This window comes from Camelus bactrianus, chromosome 25, assembly GCF_048773025.1.
Source record: "Camelus bactrianus isolate YW-2024 breed Bactrian camel chromosome 25, ASM4877302v1, whole genome shotgun sequence".
In the NCBI taxonomy this organism is placed as follows: domain Eukaryota; kingdom Metazoa; phylum Chordata; class Mammalia; order Artiodactyla; family Camelidae; genus Camelus; species Camelus bactrianus.
Window position 1 is genome coordinate 645,201 of NC_133563.1, and position 20,685 is coordinate 665,885.

General features: G+C 40.6%; 1 non-coding gene across 1 annotated transcript; it reads right to left on the minus strand.

Moving 5' to 3' along the window:
• Positions 1-3,784: 3,784 nt before the first annotated feature.
• Positions 3,785-3,857, minus strand: TRNAF-AAA (transfer RNA phenylalanine (anticodon AAA)). Its single transcript has one exon. It is a non-coding gene; the product is annotated as a tRNA-Phe (tRNA).
• Between the last annotated feature and the right edge of the window lie 16,828 nt (positions 3,858-20,685).

Sequence of the window (20,685 nt, forward strand, 5' to 3'; positions counted from 1 at the left end):
ACTATATATAGAAAACCCTAAAAGGTCCACACAAAAACTACTAGAGCTGATCGAATAATTTAGCAAGGTAGCAGGTTACAAGATTAATGTTCAAAAATCAGTTGCATTTCTTTACACTAATGATGAATCAACAGAAAAGAAAGTAAAGAAACAATCCCCTTTAAAATAGCACCCAAAGTAATAAAATATCTAGGAATAAATCTAACCACAGAGGTGAGAGAATTATACAGAGAAAACTATAAACCATTCATGAAGGAAATTAAAGAAGACTTTAAAAAATGGAAAGGTATCCCATGCTCTTGGATTGCAAGAATCAATATTGTTAAAATGGTCACACTGCCCAAGGCAATCTACAGATTTAATGCAATCCCTATCAAATTACCCAGGACATATTTCAGAAAACTAGAACAAATCACAATAAAATTTATATGGAACCATCAAAGACATAGAATTGCCAGGGCATTACTGAAGAGAAAGGAAGAGGCTGGAGGAATAACTCTCCCAGACTTCAGACAATACTATAGAGCTACAGTCAGCAAGACAGCATGGTATTGGTACAAAAACAGACATATAGACCAATGGAACAGAATAGAGAGCCAAGAAATGAACCCACAAACTTTTGGTCAACTAATCTTCGACAAAGGAGGCAAGAATATACAATGGAATAAAGACAATCTCTTCAGCAATATAAACGTAAGACAAAATACAATAAACCTCCTAGAAGAAAATACAGGCAAAATATCTGACATACATCTCAAAAATGTTCCCTAGGCAGTCTACCCAAGCAATAGGAATAAAAGCAAGAATTAACTAATGGTACCTAATGAAACTTACAAGCTTCTGCACAGCAAAGGAAACCAGAAGTAAAACAAAAAGACAACCTACGGAATGGGAGAATATTTTTGCAAATGAGACCGACAAAGGCTTGATCAACAGAATATATAAGCAGCTCATACGACTTAATAAGGAAAAAACAAACAACCCAATCCAAACATGGGCAGAACAACTAAATAAGCAATTCTCCAAGGAAGAAATAAATGTGATCAATAGACACATGAAAAAATGCTCAATATCACTAATTATCAGAGAAATGCAAATCAAAACTACAATGAGGTATCACCTCAAACCAGTCAGAATGGCCATCATTCAAAAGGCCACAAATGACAAATGCTGGAGAGGCTGTGGAGAAAAAGGAACACTTCTACACTGCTAGTGGAAATGCAGTTTGGTGCAGCCAGTGTGGAAAACAGTATGGAGATTCCTCAAAAGGTTAGGAATAGATTTACCATATGACCCAGTAATCCTGCTCCTGGGCATATATCCAGAAGGACCCCTTATTAAGGATGACACCTGCACCCCAATGTTCATAGCAGCACTATTTACAATAGCCAAGACATAGAAACAGCCTAAATGTCCATTAACAGATGACTGGATAAAGAAGAATTGGTATATTTATACAATGGAATACTATTCAGCCATAAAAAGCAACAACATAATGCCATTTGCAGTCAACATGGATGCTCCTGGAGAATGTCATTCTATGTGAAGTTAAGCCAGAAAGAGAAAGAAAAATACCGTATGAGATCGCTCATATGCAGAATCTAAAAACAAAAACAGAAACAAAAACAAAAACAAAAACAAAACAAACCCATAAATACAAAACAGAAACAGACTCATAGACATAGAATACAAACTTGTGGTTGCCAGGGGGACAGCGGAGGGGAAAGGACAGACTGGGATTTCAAAATGTAGATAAATAGATAAAGAAGGTTGTACTGTGTAGCACAGGGAAATATATATAGGATCCTGTGGTGGCTCACAGTGAAAGAGAATGTGACAATGATGTATGTATGTTCAAGTATAACTAAAAAATTGTGCTCTACACTGGAATTTGGCACAACATTGTAAAATGACTATAACTCAATAAAAAAATGTTTAAAAAAAATCAGTATTTAATGTAATTGTTAGTTCCAGAGTGGAAAGTAAGGGGATGAAATTGAACTGAGCACTTCATGGGTAACATTTATGTTCTTTTTCTTAAACTGGGAGGTGGATCATTATTCTTTACAGCTTAAATACATTTCTACTCTTGGGAATCTACTCAGAATGGAATAAAATAAACTAAAAATATTTAGGGGGTAGAGCTCAGCAGTAGAGTGCACCCTTAACATGCACAAGGTCCTGGGTTCAATCCCCAGTACTTTTATAAAAAAAAAAAATTAAAAAGTATTTAAAATTCATATATTTTAAATAATAAATATTATTTAAAAATTAAATAAACAGAGCCCACATAGTTTTGAGCACAGAGAGATTATCCCCAAGACATCCCCTACCACTGCCCCCTACATTTTGTGCAAATTAATCTGTGTCAAAGAGTAGGACATTTGTGGTGTGACTGCCATTTCCTAAAATGAACTATAATGAGAACAACTACCATGCAAGAACCTTATAAAAATACTACCTTTTCACTTTGCCGCTGTATTTCTGAGATGCCTTTTCCTGGTTGTAACAATATACAAAACAATGGAGAAGCCAAAGACAAATTTAGGCAAAAGACATCAACATTCAGCCTTTGGCCCCAAACTATTTTTTCGATGAAGAGAGAAGAGTACTTCAGAGACCATCTGCAGCTTTCTAGCTAAGAAGCCAAGTGGGGCACACACTCTCAGAATCCTATTAAACAGAACGGATAATTATGCCTATACATCAGAGCTGCCGTGTAAGCTTCTGACTGCGGAGCCAGGCCGATAGGCTCAGGGCTAGAGAAATCTGCTCAGTAGCTGATCGCTGGTGCCCAGAAATATGGATCCGGCCATCACAGCTGGACAGAGGCCAAATGAACAAGAGAAAATGCCTGGTTCAGTGCTACACTCCCTTGAAGGTTGAGACCAGCAAAAGCAAAGGACTAATCACACAATTCAGAGCAGTGGTGGTGAAATTCAGGGTTCTGGCACCCACGTATTTCCCTTCAGACAGTGCAACTGGTGTTTTAATTTTCACATCAAGCACAAACTAATTCTTTATCACTTTTTTGCCTCCCTAACACTGTAAGGGCTTTTTTTTTTTAAGTAAAACAATAATAAAATATTGCTCATATGAGTTTTTGAACATGCATATTTCCGTATATATTAAGAACTCATTTCTAAACACAAAAAAAGCACCAGATTTTACCAGTTTTGCCATTGAAACCCTGAAGAAATCAGGGCTGCTTTTGGCCCACATCTGTAGGGCTGAGTGAAGCATTCCTCTACAAGCCAGAAGTTCAAGGATGAGCCTCCCATGAGACCTCCTTTCTTTTTCAAACAAAGCCTTGTCTTAAGAAATTGGAGTGTTTCCTAAGGGTAATATTCCTGTCAGAGGCTGGGCTGCATTATCTAAGAAAATTTTTTTCCATTTCACTCAGTTATTATCCTCAGGACAAAAGAGGTGTATCACACAAAGCAGAAAGTGCTCTGCAATGAGTCTTCTTTTACTAAACCAGTTGGAGACCCTGAAAATCATTTTATGTCTAGTCAACTTTTCAGCATGGTAACAAGGAATAAAGAGAAGTTCCATACAGAAAGAAAGCCACCCCCACCACTGCTGCCGGGAGGAGCATCTGAGTGTAATAGCCCAGCCAAGCAAAGTAGATTCCGAACTTCTCTCCATAGAATTTCCTGCAGAAAGACAGAAGGTAGTTTCAGAAGACACACAAAATCACTCTGTAGCTTCATCCTTATATTAATTTTTTTCCTTTGGTTTTTTTTGGGGGGGCATAATTAGGTTTATATAATTGTTTTTTAAATGGAGGCATTGGGGATTGAACCCAGGACCTCATGCATTTTAGGCATGCACTCTACCACTGGGCTATACCCTCCCTCCATCATATTAATTTCTGATTCTAAATCAAGGGGGCTTTAAGTTTAAACCTCTGACTCAATTCACACTTAAAGCATATGCGTTTTCATAGCAGCCCCCAAATTCTACCGTGAAATAAGAAGTATTTTACGCATCATAGAAGTACTGATCACTGGTTCACCTGCTGAAGAGAGATAAATGAGAACAGAGCAAAGGAGGGGACGAGGCCGACTCCGGAGCAGATGCAGGGGATCATCACCACTCACTGGACAGTCTGGCACATTCAACAAATGCCCCCAAAGATCATTCTTAACAGGCTTGACACAAGTGGACATCAACAACTGGCTCAGTCATCTGCTCCTGCCTTATCTCGGGAACTTCCCTGGAGCAAATGCATCATAAACCACAGATAATAAGGAAATGGCTGATAATGATAACAACTGGGAGTGCAATGTCTCTCTGACAAAATACTTATAAAACTCATTGTGGGAATGGGAGAGGGCAGGAGGGATGTGGCTGAGGAAGGTACTGCCCTTTATTCTTTGTATCTAGCACGTCTGTTGTTCTTAGGTTTTAAAAACTCTTCAATGTTTCTCAGTTAATCTGGAGTAGATGGAACAGGCCAGGGAGACAAGATTAGAAGAAAGGAGGCAGGGCATGAAGCGGTGCCAGGCTGGTCCTGAAAGGGAGACAGACACAGACAGGCAGCACAGAGGGCTTAGGGACGAGGGGAAAAAATGAGACGGCTGATCAGGTGTGTCTTGCCGTTGCTGATAATCTCCTCAACTGGCTCACTGCTGACTCGGCAGTGCTGGTTAAAACCTGAGGATTTCCTCAGCTCTGAGTTCTCTCTGAGGCTTCCGACTCAGTCTGGAGCTGGGCTGAACTCCGTGGGCTTAGCCTTGGGGGGACTCAGCTCTGAGAACAGCCTGGAGTCCTGGGAAACTTCACGCAGGAACCCTCTTGGGCTGAACCAGCGCTCACAGGGCAGCTGTGAGACCAGCTCCATCGTCAGAGACCTGGGTGTGGACCATTCCATGGGGAAAAGGGCTGAGCCTGATGCCGAATCAGGAGATAGGAAGGACAAAGTGTGTTCATTCTCATGTGACTGGGCTTTGTGGCCTGTCTCACGGATGGCAGGCTCAGGATGGTGTCTGGCAGAGAAAACCCTGGCAATGGGTTTGAGATGTCTTGGACACTTTCTTGTTAAGCTTTTTGTAATACATTCTTATCAACTATCTGACCTGGAAATGCCACATTCAAAACTGAAAGAATGTTAGAAGTTGCCTGCTCCAACTGCCCGATGGTAAACACACCCTGCTACACTTAGAGAGCTGGGCAGGCAGCCTCTGCCTGGATATTTACAGTGGCGGAGTGTTCATTACTTCTGAAGGTTACATGTCGGCAAGAAGGTCAGAAAGAATTTTTGAACCTTAAACAGATGTCTGCCTCCTAGTCCTTGCTGAAAGGCTAGGAATAATGAGGATACCTTCAAATGTAGTTTTGTCTCATTGTTATCTCTGTCAAAAACACCCCAATTCTTAACATCAATTTTTCAATCTTCTGTTTGATTTCTTTTTATCAAAGTTATACCATACATTCATTAAAGAGTCAAACAGTTCTCGAACACCGATTGGAAAAAGGAGCAGTTCCCAACAACCGCCCCCATTTCCTGTCCAGAAGCAACCACGTTCAGCTCCTACTGCTGACTCTTGGAATAATTACCCCCTATCTCTGACTAATATCCTTGTAACACAGCCTACTGATTTTTTCAGGTTTATGTATCACCTATTTAACTTTCTATTTTGGAAAATGAGGATTAAGCTCTCTTTCAGACCCCATCTCATCTACACATCCAAACCTTCATTCTTCCAACCTTTTGACACGATTGTGTTATAATTTTGATCAGCTCAGTATCCTTGCTTTACATTATTAGGACTCTGTACAGATTGTTCACAGGTGTAGCAAGTTGTCTGCTAGGCTTACTTTTTTCTTCCCTACTTTGTTTTTCCTGGAGTTAATAATTGTCTTGGTGGTTCATAGCTTAGATTTGTGTGCACTTAACAATTCAACCCCAGACCTTCTCCTAATGAATACCTTTCTCAATACTTTCTAATACATTGTCTACAAATTTCATCTCCTTGAATAAACCTCTTCAGATCTCCTTCAACCTGGATTAAAGACATGCTAGTCTTGGCACAGAGCTGAAGGGGCCACTAGTGGGAAGCAACAAAGGGAACATGTGGACCAGGAGGAGGGAACAGATCAACGCATTTTCCTTAGCAAAATATACTTAAAATAGGGGGGAAATTGATTTCTTTACAAACACAAACACACACACAAACCCCAAAAGCCCATAAAGAATGATTAAGGAGCCATCAAACCCATCACCCTGTCATCAAATACTGTATAACATAAAACAAAAATAGAAGAAGGAAAACATCATATAAATATGAATCTCAAGGGGGATGGGGTACACTCAGTGGCAGAGTGTGTGCTTAGCATTCATGAGGTCCTGGGTTCAGTCTCCAGTACCTCCATTAGAAAAAAAAATTTAAAAAGAAAAGAAAAAAGTATCAACTTTAAATATTTACATATATACAAACATCCTCTTTTAAAACTGTGTTCTACAGGATAACCCGGGTTAATGACAAAGTGCCTCTTCATGACTAATCCTGTTGATAAATGAGGGAGGAAATTAGAATATGATGACATGAAATAAAATCCCTTATGAAATAATGATCCCGGGTGGCAATCATTATTGGCTACTGTCATCACAAAAAAGAAAGACAACAGGACATTATGTACCTTGTGACAGGAGAACAAAACTCCACCAAACGAGTATTCTTGCACAAAGTTGAACCTCAATCAGATCAAGATTTTAGGGGGGGATCAAATCACTTAGCTAATCACTCCACATAGGGTGGAGAAACAAGTCTACCACCACAAGGGTGAAAGAAATCAGCCAAATAGAAAATAGAGAAACTCCTCAGTAATTTCAAGGAAAACAAGAAACGAGAAAATTATAGATCAGAACCCACTTGAAAGATATGTTAGCTGCAATGTCTGAATCAAGTCTGGATTCTGATTGCAATCCAAAAACTGCTTAAACATGTATTTTTGTGACAATCAGGGAATTATTTTGTAACCCTAAAAAAAAGGAATATTCCAATTGTATTTAAAAGAGACCTTGTCATTTCACTAATGAAAGGTTAAGCTATATACGACTGTCTTCAAAATAATCCCATAGTAGGGGAGGGGACGAGGTGGAGTTGAAAGATGCAACAACAGTGACTCTGAGTTTATAATTCTGGAGCTGGGTGACTGATACAGGCAGGCTGGCTGTGCTGTTCTCTCTACTTCTGTACATGTTTGAATCTTTCCATAAAATGTGAAAAAAAAACAAAAAGACTTCCGTGATTTAAAACCCTCACTTGGAAGGTTAAGAAGTTTGCCCAAGTAGGTGGGCACCTGCATGGGGCGCTGAGATTAGAAAGAACAGGCACCTGGCTCCAGGCCGACCTGGGGCTACCTTGACCCTCCTCTTCTCCTCACCATCCACAGCCAGCCCATAACTGCATCCTGTCAGCCCCACTCCCCAAACGCATTCTCCCTGGCTCCCACCATCTCTCATCTGGCCCAATCCAAGAGCCTCCTACACGGCCTCCCTGCTTCCTGGGTCCCTGCCATTCATTCTCCACATTATCTTTGCAAAATGTGAGTGAGAGAAAATTACTTTAGTGCTTAAACTCTCATGACTGCTTCTCACTGCACTTACAGCCTACACTCCTTTCAGTGCTTCTGATGCCCTTCTAAACCTCGCGTCTCATCACTCTCACCAGCGCTGGCTCCAGTATCTCCTCAAACCTGCTGAGCACATTTGTGCCTCGTGGCCAATGGACAAGCTGCCTCTATTCCTGGGGTGACTTTTCCCATATCCTCAGAATCCAGCCTCCTTATCACCATCTCAGCTCACATGTAACCTACTCAAAGATAGCTTTCTTGAATCACTCCCCCCCAAGTCTCCCCATCTCAACACTCTGTTATTTCCTTCATTTCAATCAGACGTTTTGTTTCCTTATTTGCCCATTATGTTTGTTTGCTCAGTTTTTCTTCGTCTCCCTCTCCCCAGTTGCCTTGCCCAAACAACATAAGCTCCCGGAGAGCAGCCGACGTTGGTGCTCCGAGAAGAGCCACGCTGAGCGAGACATTACAGTCACGTGGTGTAGCGGGACGGTGTCAGACAGCAGATACAGCAAAGCAGTGAGAATTTCTCCCTTATTTTATAATTTAAGTGAAATCTAACATTTACTCCTGTTTAATGAAGAATTTGGGAGGTCTTTGGTCCCAGTTCCTGGAAGGCAACCTCTAAAGCCTTGAAATTTCCCAAGATAGGAGTGTTTTTGTTATTCATGGTGGACCATTGGATGGCTTGTGCCAATGAGATGACTCAGGATGGGGACTGGCCAGCCAGAGACACCAACTATGTGATTAGAGGGTTGGGGCTTTGAGCTTTGTGACAGGTGAGTGACCACCGGGAGAGGAAGGGGCTCAAGGGTTAGGGCTAAGGAAAGGTTTGAGTTATGGTTAGGGTTTGGGTTAGCCATGTCGGTAGTGACTCAATCAATCAAGCCTTTGTAATAAAGCCTCCAGTAAAAACTTGGGACAAAGAAGCTCAGAGGGCCTGTGAGTTTCCTGGTTGGTAACACTCTTGGAGGACTGTCACACTCAGATGTCATGAGGGCAACCCTGAGCCCTTCCCACTGGAGTGCTGTCCCCAACAGCTCACATGATGAGATCTAAGGGCTGCTACTTGTCTATGCTTCAAGGAGCCCGTTCCCTGTGCAGAAGGTCGTGTTCGCTGGGGCGGCTGAGGTCCTCTGACGGAGGCTGAAGTTGCACTGGGAAGCAGAAGCAAACAGGTGACCGTCACTTTCACCACGTGTTCACATGTTCTGTTGATAAAATGTGGTGCTAACACTTCGTGGTCATTTGTAAATAAGGTCATTTATGTGGTACTTCCATCCCTCACTTGCCAGAAGGGATGGAAGTACCACATAATTTTTCATAATTCGCACCCGGGGCTAATACTAACCCCTTAAGGGTCATTTGCAAACGTGGGTGGGAAGGAACCCTTGGATGTTACAGTTCTGGGACCACGTGGGTACCTGGTGAGAGCCTTGCAGATGCTTAATGTCCTACAAGCGGGCCAGTCTTACACAGCAAAAAAAAAAATACTAGGCCACCCAAGTGCCCAAACTGCCACAGTGGAGGGACACCTGATGGTCCAGCCCCCTCTTTGGACACCCAGAGGACTCTGGCTGGTTACGGGCAGGGTCAATTCTAAAACCGAGGTTTTCTGTCCCCACAATTCAGTAGTTATTCTGTGACAGCACATGGAATATAAACAACAAAGAAACTTGACATGATGTTATATATTTAGCTTACTCAAGAAACAAAGTTTAAATCCAGTCGTTCTCCTTCCCACCTGACCTACTTTCCTTCCTCCTGTACTAGAACCAGATTATCGCCCATTCAGCCTTAACATGGGTCCTGACTCCACTTACCTCCCTCCCAGACACCACATGAGATGATTCCTCAGCCTGGATGTGGGACCAGCAATTACAAGAGGCTTTAGTGGAAAAGAACTGGTTGTGCACAGATGCCAACTAAACACTGTAGAATCATAGTGTCCCACATGACAGCTGTTTGCAAGTGTCCCCAAAGTTCATTTCAGACTCTGTTAATTTTGCTGGAGCATAAATATAAAACATGTGGACAGCTGGGCTGGACTGCTATGCTGGGTCTCTGACCCAGGAAGCTCAGTGTCTGCTCCCTGCACCTAGCTCCGTGTTCTGTTCATGCATGTGCATCAAGCAGCTGTTTAGTGTCCATTTTAATATCTTAAACAGTGCATTTCAGTATTGTCTTCATCCACAAATACGTGTACCACACAGTAGTAATGATCAGTCTCAGTCTTTGCTTTCTTTGGTCTTAGAGAGTCAGATAAATGGATAGCAAAGATAACAAAGTCATAGAGTGCTATAATATAGTATTTCCTTTATTTCAATGACAGCATTTATTTAAAGAGCTTAGATATAACATCCTTGTATTTATGGTATCATTAAGCATCTGAAGCAGTCACATTTTAAAAATTTCATTTCATGAGAGATGTTATCAGTTAGAGAAGTGCTCCTCAATTTGAGGGGTTGCTGTCATCTCAGACGGAGTCCCTAAAAATTGTCAACACTCTGCAGTACTGTCATCATGACAAGAACCCAGACAGATGAAATTTGGAAAGCCCTGTGGCTTCCTAGTGCACAGACAGAAAATGGTATTTCAGAGGGAAAAGCCTGAATTACAGAAAATGATAAATGAAAAGGTCTAACATGTATTTCTCTTACAAAGAACAAATACTTCTTTGGTTGATAACAGCATCTGTCAGTAATTATGAAAAGAGCTGACAGATGCATAGTACTCACTATAAGCCAGGGCTGTTCTAACATTGACACAGATTCATTAATCCCCATAGCAACTCTACGAGGTGGTTTTTATTATTATCCTCATTTTATTGATGAGGAACTTGATAAACACAGAGGCTAAATGACTTTTACAAGGTCAACAGCGAGAAACCAGCACCAGTGTTCCAGCCTGAGTGTACGTTCTTGGCCACTATTCTTTTTTTTGTTTGTTTGTTTTTACTGGTGGGGAGATAATAATGTAATTCTGGTTGGGGGGTGGGGAGGTAATTAGGGTTATTTGTCTATTTTAGAGGAGGTGTTGGGGGCTGAACCCAGGACCTTTTGTGTGCTAAGCATGCGCTCCATCACTTGAGCTGTACCCTCCCCTCTGGAGCCATGCACTTAGCTGCTAATTCGCACTGCCCCACACAGTAACTCTGGGGAAACTACAGTTCATTCATTAACTCACTCATCTAAACTTGGCCTTCCCAGTGCCTGGGATTCAGCAGTGAACAAGACAACATGGTTCCTGCCCTAAATGAACTTGTACCCTCCTGACATATTATCTTCATTTTACCCAGGAAGAAACAAGGTCAAGAAGATTAGCCCTTTCCTGTTAACACCGGAGGAGACATGAGGTGCTTTATTTCATCTTTGCCATTTGACTTACACCATGGGGAGGGAAAGCTGCCTTGCAGATCCCGGGGCTCACAAGCCTGTTAATCCTGAATTTTTTAACGTTGTCCCTTACTTGATACTTGATCTGAGAAAGGATGAAGTAAACCTAAAAATATTCTAAAAGAGAGTATGTGGTTTATAAAGGGTAACTAACCAGCCACTGTTTACTATCCTAACAGGAATCTGTAGGCATATTTCTTTTCTTTCTCTTTTTTCCCTTTTATGGGCAGCTTTTAAAATCAAACCAAACCAACCAAACCAAATCACTGATAATTCAACAGCAGGTTCTAAATCACTCCCAAGAAAGCAGCTAAACTCAGTTTAGACTTACAATGCAGCTTCCGATGGCTGGATTGAAGAACGTATCTCTATCCTGAATATAAAAGTCATTCACGCAGCTCTTCTCAAATAGGGCAATGAAAAACTCTTGCTCTGGCTTGATGATACTTTCATCCACTTGGAGGACTTCCATGTAACAGCCAAAATTATCGAAGGCTGAGAGCCAGGTTTCCAGATCACTGGGCTTCAGAGGTAATTTTATGTGCAGTATCTCAGCGTATGTACACAGCACCTCCCACAGGGTGTGTACTTTTGCAAATACAAGCTTGTCATCCAAAACCTATATTGGGAGAATGAAAACACAAACCAGGAAACTAACTATTTTCACATTTTTAGTACACAGATTTTTCTTACGTTTCTGGTAGTTAAAGCACGTGTGCAAACACACACACATATGACACTGGTAAAAGTGAAGATATATTAAATATAGTTTTGCAAACCATCATACATTTTTGCCTTAAAGATAATTTCTTTGTTGAAATTACTGAAAAGTTATTTAAAATCCTTACAGTTCATTCATAAAATTACCAATGTTTTAGATGAAGAAATGCAAACTTGTTAATTTTTAGTCCAAATTAGTAACTTAAAATAAAAACACTAAAATATTCTTTGCAGTGGTATTGTAATGACAATTTTTTAAATTTCTCAAACCTAGGACTATTTACATATCTGTTCAATATAGTGTTAAACAGTCATTAAAAAGGATCTAAAAGAATTATATTTATTGATATGGAATATATAATGAAAGAAAAAAGCAAAAAAAATGTGAAATAATAATTTTCCTTTTTGGAAGGGAAAATATACATTTGAGAAAGAAATGTTTAGAAAGATTTTAAGATTCTTTATGGATAATTAAGGTATAGATGATTTTTAATTCCACTATTCTTACATTTTAAACTTTGGGGGGTAAATTTTTATAATAAAAAATCTTTAAAAAGTTTCTTGCATAAATACATTAATAGATATATTTATGACTACATTCTCTGGCTATTAAATAAGATCTCCTAGCTTTGAATCTGAAACATACATTCCACAATGCAGATTCTGACTGACTCCCCTCCCAGCCCACAGTGAAGGCGTGGCTGGGGTGACATATTTCAGATGCGATTCCAGCATTTTGGGTAACATGCAGGCTCCCAGCCATTGGCTGCAAAGGGACTGACACTGATCTGGTTCCTCCCAGCTGCAGACCATCACAGATGAGGTTAGATTCATAGGCTTATGTTTTTCTCTGTCAAAAGAAATCAGAAAATGTTAGGCTTTTATTTTCACCAAGGGAACAAGAAGTTGTTTGATTTTTTTATGCAAAATGATAACAAACCAATTTGAACCTGATGAAAAGACATTTGCTTAAAACAGCACAGTAGCAATGAAGGTGCTCTGGCTGGCAGGGACTTGTTGGATTCCTGTGGGTGCTGGACTCCACACATGGAATTCCCTTGGCACTCCAGAAGGCCTGTAGTTGTCCCCATGGGTTTGTGGCCATTTGTAGTGCACAAAAGTCTCTGGCTTTGCCATAATTTCAAAGCCTTTTTGGCTTATGAAAGGTTTTGCACTCAAATGGAGTTTTCTTGAGTCCCATTCACTGATGTCATTTACCAGAATTATAGTCCAGATCTGACATTTTAGACATTTAAAATCTTGCAGACATTCAAATGGTTCAGGTTTGGATGTGTATTCACCTCTGCAGGCCTGGACCAAATTAGATAAAGCCACCCAGACAAGTTCAGCAAAATGCAAAGAAATTTTTCTCTCTGCAAGGCTGAAATGTCTGTGAAGCTATAAAAACTTCTACATATACAAAAATAGGGATCCAACTCATCAATAACTTACCTATACATATTGCATGGCCATTTAAAAAAATACTGTATTTACTGCTATTAAATCCTATCTGGCTTTTGCCAAGTTGTGTCCTAAACTGTAAGGAAAGTATATGAAGGTAGAGAATTTTTGACCTTTTCAGAGAAAAAGGAGCCCTCCTACACTGTTGGTGGGAATATAAATTGATGCAGCCACTATGGAGGACAGTATAGAGGTTCCTTAAAAAACTAAAATTAGACTTCCGTGTGATCCAGCAATCCCATTCATGGGTATATGTCTGAAGAAAAATATAATTCAAAAAGATACATGCACCCCAATGTTCACAGCAGCACTATTTACAATAGCCAAGACATAGAAACAACCCAAATGTTCACTGACAGATGACTGGATAAAGAAGGTGTGGTATATTATTTATACACACACACACACACACACACACACACACATACATATATACACACACACACATATACACATGCATACACATAGAAAGGAATACTGCTCAGCCATAAAAAATAAAATAACACCATTTGCAATAACATGGATGGACCTACGGGTTATTATACTAAGTGAAGTAAGTCAGAGAAAGAAACACAAATATTCTATGTATTGACATATGTATATCTAAAAAATAAAACAAATTAATGACTATAACAAAGTGGAAATATACTCACAGGTACACAGAACAGACTGGTGGTTACCAATGGGGAGAAGGAGGAGAGGGGAGGCAGGATGGGGGTAGGGGATTGAGAGGTACAAAGCACTACGTATAAAATGGATAGGTTACAGGGCTGTATCATACAGCACAGGGAAATATAGTCATCATTTTATGGTGACTTTAAATGGAATATAATCTATAAAAATGTTGGGCTTCTGTGTTGTACACCTGAAACTAATATGATGTGAATCAACTACTCGATTACAAAATTTTTAATCAAAGTTTTCTTTTCATATTGTTTGCAATAATTTAGAAGCCATCACTGTCCAACAGAAACCTAATGAAAGTCACAATTTTCCAGTAATCCCATTTAGAAAATAAAAAGGAACAAGTGAAATTAATTCCAGTAATAATTATATTTATCCCAAAATATCCAATATACTATCATTTCAAAAATGTGATTAAAATTTTTAAAATTTATTAATAAATATTTTACATTATTTTTGTTGTACTAAGTCTTGAAAATCTATTATGTATTTTCCACTGATAGAACATCTCAACTCACAATAGCCACATGTGGCTGGTGGCTACCATACTAGACAAAGCAGATTACACCATTCACACTTCTGATACATTACCTTCCCTCTTACTTATTTAAAAAACCTGCAGAGAAGGCTTTAGATATTCCCTATATTAAACAAAGCAACCTTGACGGGTGGGGAGTATCTTCATTATAAAGTGAAAAATAAAGGTAACAGAGCCATGGTTACATGTATGTTAATGTAACAATACCTTCTTAATTCATTCAGGACTTTACAAACTTTCTTCATATGCCAAGGATTCACTGTCACTGTGCAGTATTTTTCACTATTATCATCTTTGGAATTGAGAGGCTTCTGATGACCCTGCTTTGTACATCTGTACATAAAAGAAAATAACAAAACAGAGAAAAAAATCCTATTAAAGATAATTTAGGGGGGCAGGTATAATTCAAGTGAAAGATCATATTCTTAACATGCACAAGGGCCTGGGTTCAATCCCCAGTACTTCTTCTAAAAATAAAATAAATAAATAAAAACCTAATTACCACCCCCCTGCAAAAAATTAATTAATTACTTTAATTAAAAGTTAAAAAAAGATAATTTAGTGCAGGCTTATCAGGCTACAAGAGCTACAATGAATGCTCCTCCCGCCCATTCATTTAGAAGAAGTCTCACAGTATTTCCCAACATAAAGGCTAAAATATAACTCAACACTTTCTGATGGTCAGCATGATTTTAACAAAAATGTAGATAATTACCTCCCTGGTGTCAAAGCTCTGTCAGAGATGGGCACAGAAAATTTAGTAAAAATGGTTTTGCAACTGCCTTCAAATGAAATGCTGAGAAATGACCTCTGTTGGAAATTAGCCTGCTTTTACACTCTGCAGTAGGCATACATGTTTACAAGCCAGGCAGGAACTGGATCATATTTTACACATAGTTTAGAAGCTCAGAAACTGATTTGAATTTTGCTCTCTACCTATATATATCTCACACAAAGAACAACAGGCAAATATCATTATTTACTGTACCATTTTCCTTCATGCAGCTTCCTTTCCTCACCCGTCCCTGAAAGAATCATTCATTTTTAAAATAGTCTTATATTCAGCAAATAATTTTTGACTGCCTACTATGTGCCCAGGACTAGTCTAGGCACTTGGAATTGATCTATAAACAAAACAAAAGTCCTGTCCTCACGGAGCCTGGAGTCTAGCTCAGGCGGGATGTGGAGATGACAACTCACACAACAGAGCAGCAGAGGAGGTGGCATGTGAGGAAAGAGGAACCATGGAAAAAAGAAAAAAGGGCAAGGCCAAGAGAGTTGAGACTATGGGATGAGGGTGATATTGTATTAAATACCAGAGCAGGCCACACTGAGAACTGAGGTTAGAACTAGGACTAGGAGGTGAGAAGGCCCAGGCGGACAGAATAACCATCACCAAGGCCAGCACGCACCTCGCATGTTCCAGGGCGGGGGCAGGGCTGGGGCTGTGGGGAGGGGGCAGTGCAGATCCTGTAGGGCTTTGGAGGACGTTCTAAGGACTGTGGTTTTTATCCGGAGTGAAATGGGGAGGGCACTGTAGAAGGACGACACAATCTAACTTAGGTTTTCAAAGGCTCACTTGACTATCCGGTGAGAATAGTCGAAACGGGTCAGAGGTGAAAGGAGGGAAGCCACTGAGAAGGGCTGTGCAGGAGGAGAGGACAGTGGCTCAGGGCAGGGAATCAGCAGTGGAGGCAGGAGCCATGGTGAGAAGTGGCTGGGTTCTGGATATGTTTTAAAGGCAGTGTCAAGCCAGATCTGTTGACAGAATGCATGTGTCATGAGAGTCAGAATAACTCCAAGTTTTTTGACCAAAACAGCTGGAAGGATTAAGTTTCCACTAACTGAATGGGGGAGGCTGCAGAAAGAACCAGTTTGGGGGGTAGGAGGACCAAGAGCTCAGGTTTTACACATGTTGGTTTTAAGATATCAGAGTGCCAAGTGAAGATGTCAAATCAGCAGAAGATTGTAAGAGTCCAGAGTTGGAGGAAAGAAGTCTAGTGGGAGACAGAAATGTGGGAATCATGGGTCACACAGGCGGTACAGGAAGCCATGAAACCCAGGTACTCAAACATTAAGATAACCTGGCATTAACCATAGAAGTTATCCTTGCTCGTGTCCCCAGGCCTAGAATCAACACTAATTGAGAGAAACCTGATCCCCTGAAGGCCTGCCTACTAGGTGTGGATATCAGTCCTGTTTCCCAACCACTCGAGTTTTTAAAGGGAACTTACAAATGAATTTGTGCAAGACACTGACTCCAGTGGGTGGGTCCAGAGCTGGAGTGAGAGAATGGGATGGTGCACGCTACTCCCTACGGTAGAATGTGTGTGTGTGTGTGTGTACGCATGTGTGTGTGCACAGGGGGATGACTTACACCTGGCTTAAGAAAAAGAGCTAGTAAGTCTAGAAGCTGAAAGATGAAAGAACATCCAGATCTGGTAGAGGGAACAAGGGAAGCACTGTACTGTAAAACGCATCCCCATAATTCCATTTCTCACCATCCTTTCATCAGGAACACAACTGGAAAGGGGGTAATTATGTAGATACATGCAACGTACACAAGCTTTCTGACCATGTAACACTGAACATCTACAAATGTAGCAATTAATGATATTTATATCTGCTTCATGTTTAATAACTTAAGTTCACAACAGAGGGAAAATAAAATATTGAGGACTGGTAGAAGTATCATAGAAGGCCTTTCAATGCTCAGAATGGAAGCAAAAGCAGCTCTGCCCTACAAAGAATGTCATTAAGAGTCAAGAATGTTTATATTTGCTTAAGAAATTGAGAGTTACAACTTCCTGCTTTAAAGAATTAACTTTAAGACAGATACTGTACAATAAGCAACGTCTATACTGGTGCTTTCTTAAAGCTATTTTTAGTTCCTATTTTTCTGATGTAATCCAGAAGCTCTGCAAAGAAAAACTTCTATTCAAAGGCTTAAACGAATAAAGAAGAAATAACACTGCATTCTTTTAAGTGTTCTCTGTACTGAGTCACTTGCAAATGCAGCACCCTGCCACAGGTCTGCATTTTTAATAAAGCCCTTTGTACAATATTTCAATTGTTATGTGACTTTGTGTCAGTCTCTCACTCAGAAGCAGAATGGAGTACCAGAAAATGACACATCATGTCTAAAACTACAGATGTGGAAGATGAACGTACACCAGGAAACAGCCAAGTGGGAGGGTAAGGTTTACCTTTTAAGTTACCGTAAGTGAAGTTACACATTCTCCCTGCTTCTCCTGTGAAGAGTTAGTCTTGTGCAAAAAAGCTCTCATTCGGAAAACTGTCTTCTTTAAAATATTTGGAGATTCTTTTTTAATATTTTTATTTATTTATTATTGTATTACTTAATCATTTTTATTTTGGCAGGGCAGAGGTAAATACGTTTATTTATTTTTGGAGGAGGTACTGGGGCTAGAACCCAGGACTTTGTGTATGCTAAGCATGAGCTCTACCACTTGAACTACACCCTCCCCAGGAGAATCTTTTTTAATGTTCTTTTACTTTTAAGTCTTTCCCAACTCTATATCCCATAACCAGTATTAAAATTATCCAATAGCCTATTGTTATAGAACATACTATACAAGAGCTGAGGTTTCCCAGGGTTTGGATCCCAGAACTCTGCTACCAGATAATCCTAAAGCCTTCCCTCCATAGCTGACTCTTCTACCAATTCCCAGCTGCAGGCAAGGTAGGCTTCTCAGACCAGGGAACTTTCTAACTCTGCCTAAGAACACTCTACTGCCAGTAATGGAACTCTCAGACAGGAAGCAAATAAAGCCCCTAATGAGGGCTGCCTCCTTCAATCAAGATGCCATCACCAAGCAGATTTAAACCTACTGCAAAACTTCTGAAGACATCTTAGAAATAACATAGTTTCTATAGATGCATACTATTTGCTCTGGGATAGTGATTTCCAATGGAGAGAACAAAGGACAACATGACTCAAGCAATTTTTTAAAACTACATATAACGATCCTTCTTCACATGAGGATTCAGTCAAGCCCGTCTTACAGGTCTAGGTATAACAGAATGACAGCACCTCTAGGAGTGGGGTGAAAGGCAGCAAGGTAGACTTTTAGTGAAAGGGGGTGATGTAATAGGCCCCATCGCCCACTTATCTCCCACCACAGGACAATCATCTCAGATCGAGAACAAACACTTTAGGAAACAGAGGTTATGTTTTTATGGTTTTCTGGTGGAAATAATGCCCTGAGTCATGTGAAGTTGTGGCTGCAAAACTGAACAGGGGACCAGACATTTTCAGATTCAGAACACAAATAATCCGCCCCCGGGTGGCCAAAATATCTGCTCTCCCCTTTGCCGGTTCACCCCAAAAGCTGCAGGACTCCCCTGCTTGCAATGAGTCACCCACCACTTCTCACTAATTCCTCCCAAGTTCACGTCAGCAGCTGGTGGTGTCAAAGTCACCATTTGTACTGCTCTGAAGCCCCTCCATTACTTTATATCCCTTCTATTTTCTCTGTTGTCTTCCTAGCTACACTTCCACTCAGAAGCTTGTTATCGCACTAACATTGCCTCTGTAATGAGTCCGGGATATAGGAAGTAGAGATTTAACCGTAACCAGTCCCAGAATACTTGTCATGCCACTGTAGATTCCCAACAACATACTCTGCATCCTTCATCTCTCCCAAAGAACCACCGCATTACTTAGAGGTTTTAAAATTAGAGGGCTTTATCCACTGGGAAAACTGTGGCTTGTGGTAGAGTTGTGCTTTCAATTTCTGCGACTAGTTACAGGCAAAAAGACATGTTCTGCAAATTTTCTTCAAGTGTTTGGAATTTAAACTTTAATTAGATACAGAGCCTGCAGACTAACTGTAATCTATGAACATATGGTCATATTACCAAATAAAGTTCATGTCTGCCCAACAGACATGAAAGAACTTGAATTACACCTGCAGTCTGTAGGCCTTTAGAATTGGATGTGAAGCATCCTGTGAGGTAAAAAACCTCCTATCCAGTCACAGAACACCTTACAGACAACATCACATTAATGCCACTGAATACATTAGTATAGTCCATGCATGGCTAAATTACATCTCCAATTTCTCAGAGCTGGAAAGGAGATGTCTATAAAAGCTGGAAAAGCCCAATTACCAAAACAGCTCAAAAGTTGAAGCAGACTCCTGCACCTCCCAGAGCAGAGGGTTGAGGGGGCATTGCCCACCACCCTGTCCTCCCCCAGGATGTGGCATGTGGGGAAGCAGGCAGGAGGGGGTGGCTGGGACTCGGAGGTGGAGAGGTGATGAAAGGAGAAGTGGAACTGCTCTGGTCCTAGAACAACAGAGCTGTAAAAAGCTCGGCTTCAGTTCAACCCGCTCCCTCTCCCACTTTTCCTCCCACCTACGTGACAAAAAGAGCACAGTCAGGCACTTTCTGCCCATGACGGTGACTACTAGCAGGGAAGGGACCAGGATAAAAGCATGTCCTATAAAAGATCAGTCTGATTTTAAAGACTATGTTATAAACAATGAACAGCAGTGTCAGAGTGGGACAATTGTGAGGCGCTCTAATAGGGAGGAGGAGGTTGAGAATCCATTTCCAGCACTTCCATGTCTTTTATCATTCCTATTTCTGACCTTTCTTTTGCCACTTTTCGTAACACTGCCATCACTGGCAGGTAAGGGGGAAGCAAAATGACTTGGCCATGTGTCTGATGGGGCTGCATTTCCCAGCACTGGCATGAAAAGGCACTGGAAGAGGAGCAGCTGGAAGATGTGAATTGCAGTCCTGGCCTGTGCCCAACGCTAACCAGGTGACCCTGGGTTAGGCTTTTAGTCTCTCTGGGCTTTCTGCTGTGTACTTATAAAAGAAGGTTTTGTCATTCCACAAATATATCCAATATGAAATGTAACATGAAAGTCAAACATAATAACATCTCACCTGTTTGCCTCATGGAAACGTACAAGCACTGAACACTATGTGAATGTAAAAACAGAGTTAAGAAAACTGTTGAGGTAAAGCAGTAAACTGAACATGAAGATAAAGTTTTATGGATTTTCTTGGCTTTCTTTTTTAGTTGCAACACTGAATTAGCAGTTATTAGCTATACTCCACACCACCACCCCTGTGAATAAATAAAGTAGGTAAGCACTGCCTGGATGCCTGCTACTGCCCAATGCTAAGCAGGGTGAAGGGTATAAAGGAGGCTGAACAAAGGAGTCTTCTCCAGTTACCAGCTAAGTGAGGAAGCACATTGGAAACCACCAGGGAATGGCACCAAGTCAGTACTCATAGCCAAGATTACAGGCTACCGATCATAAACACAAA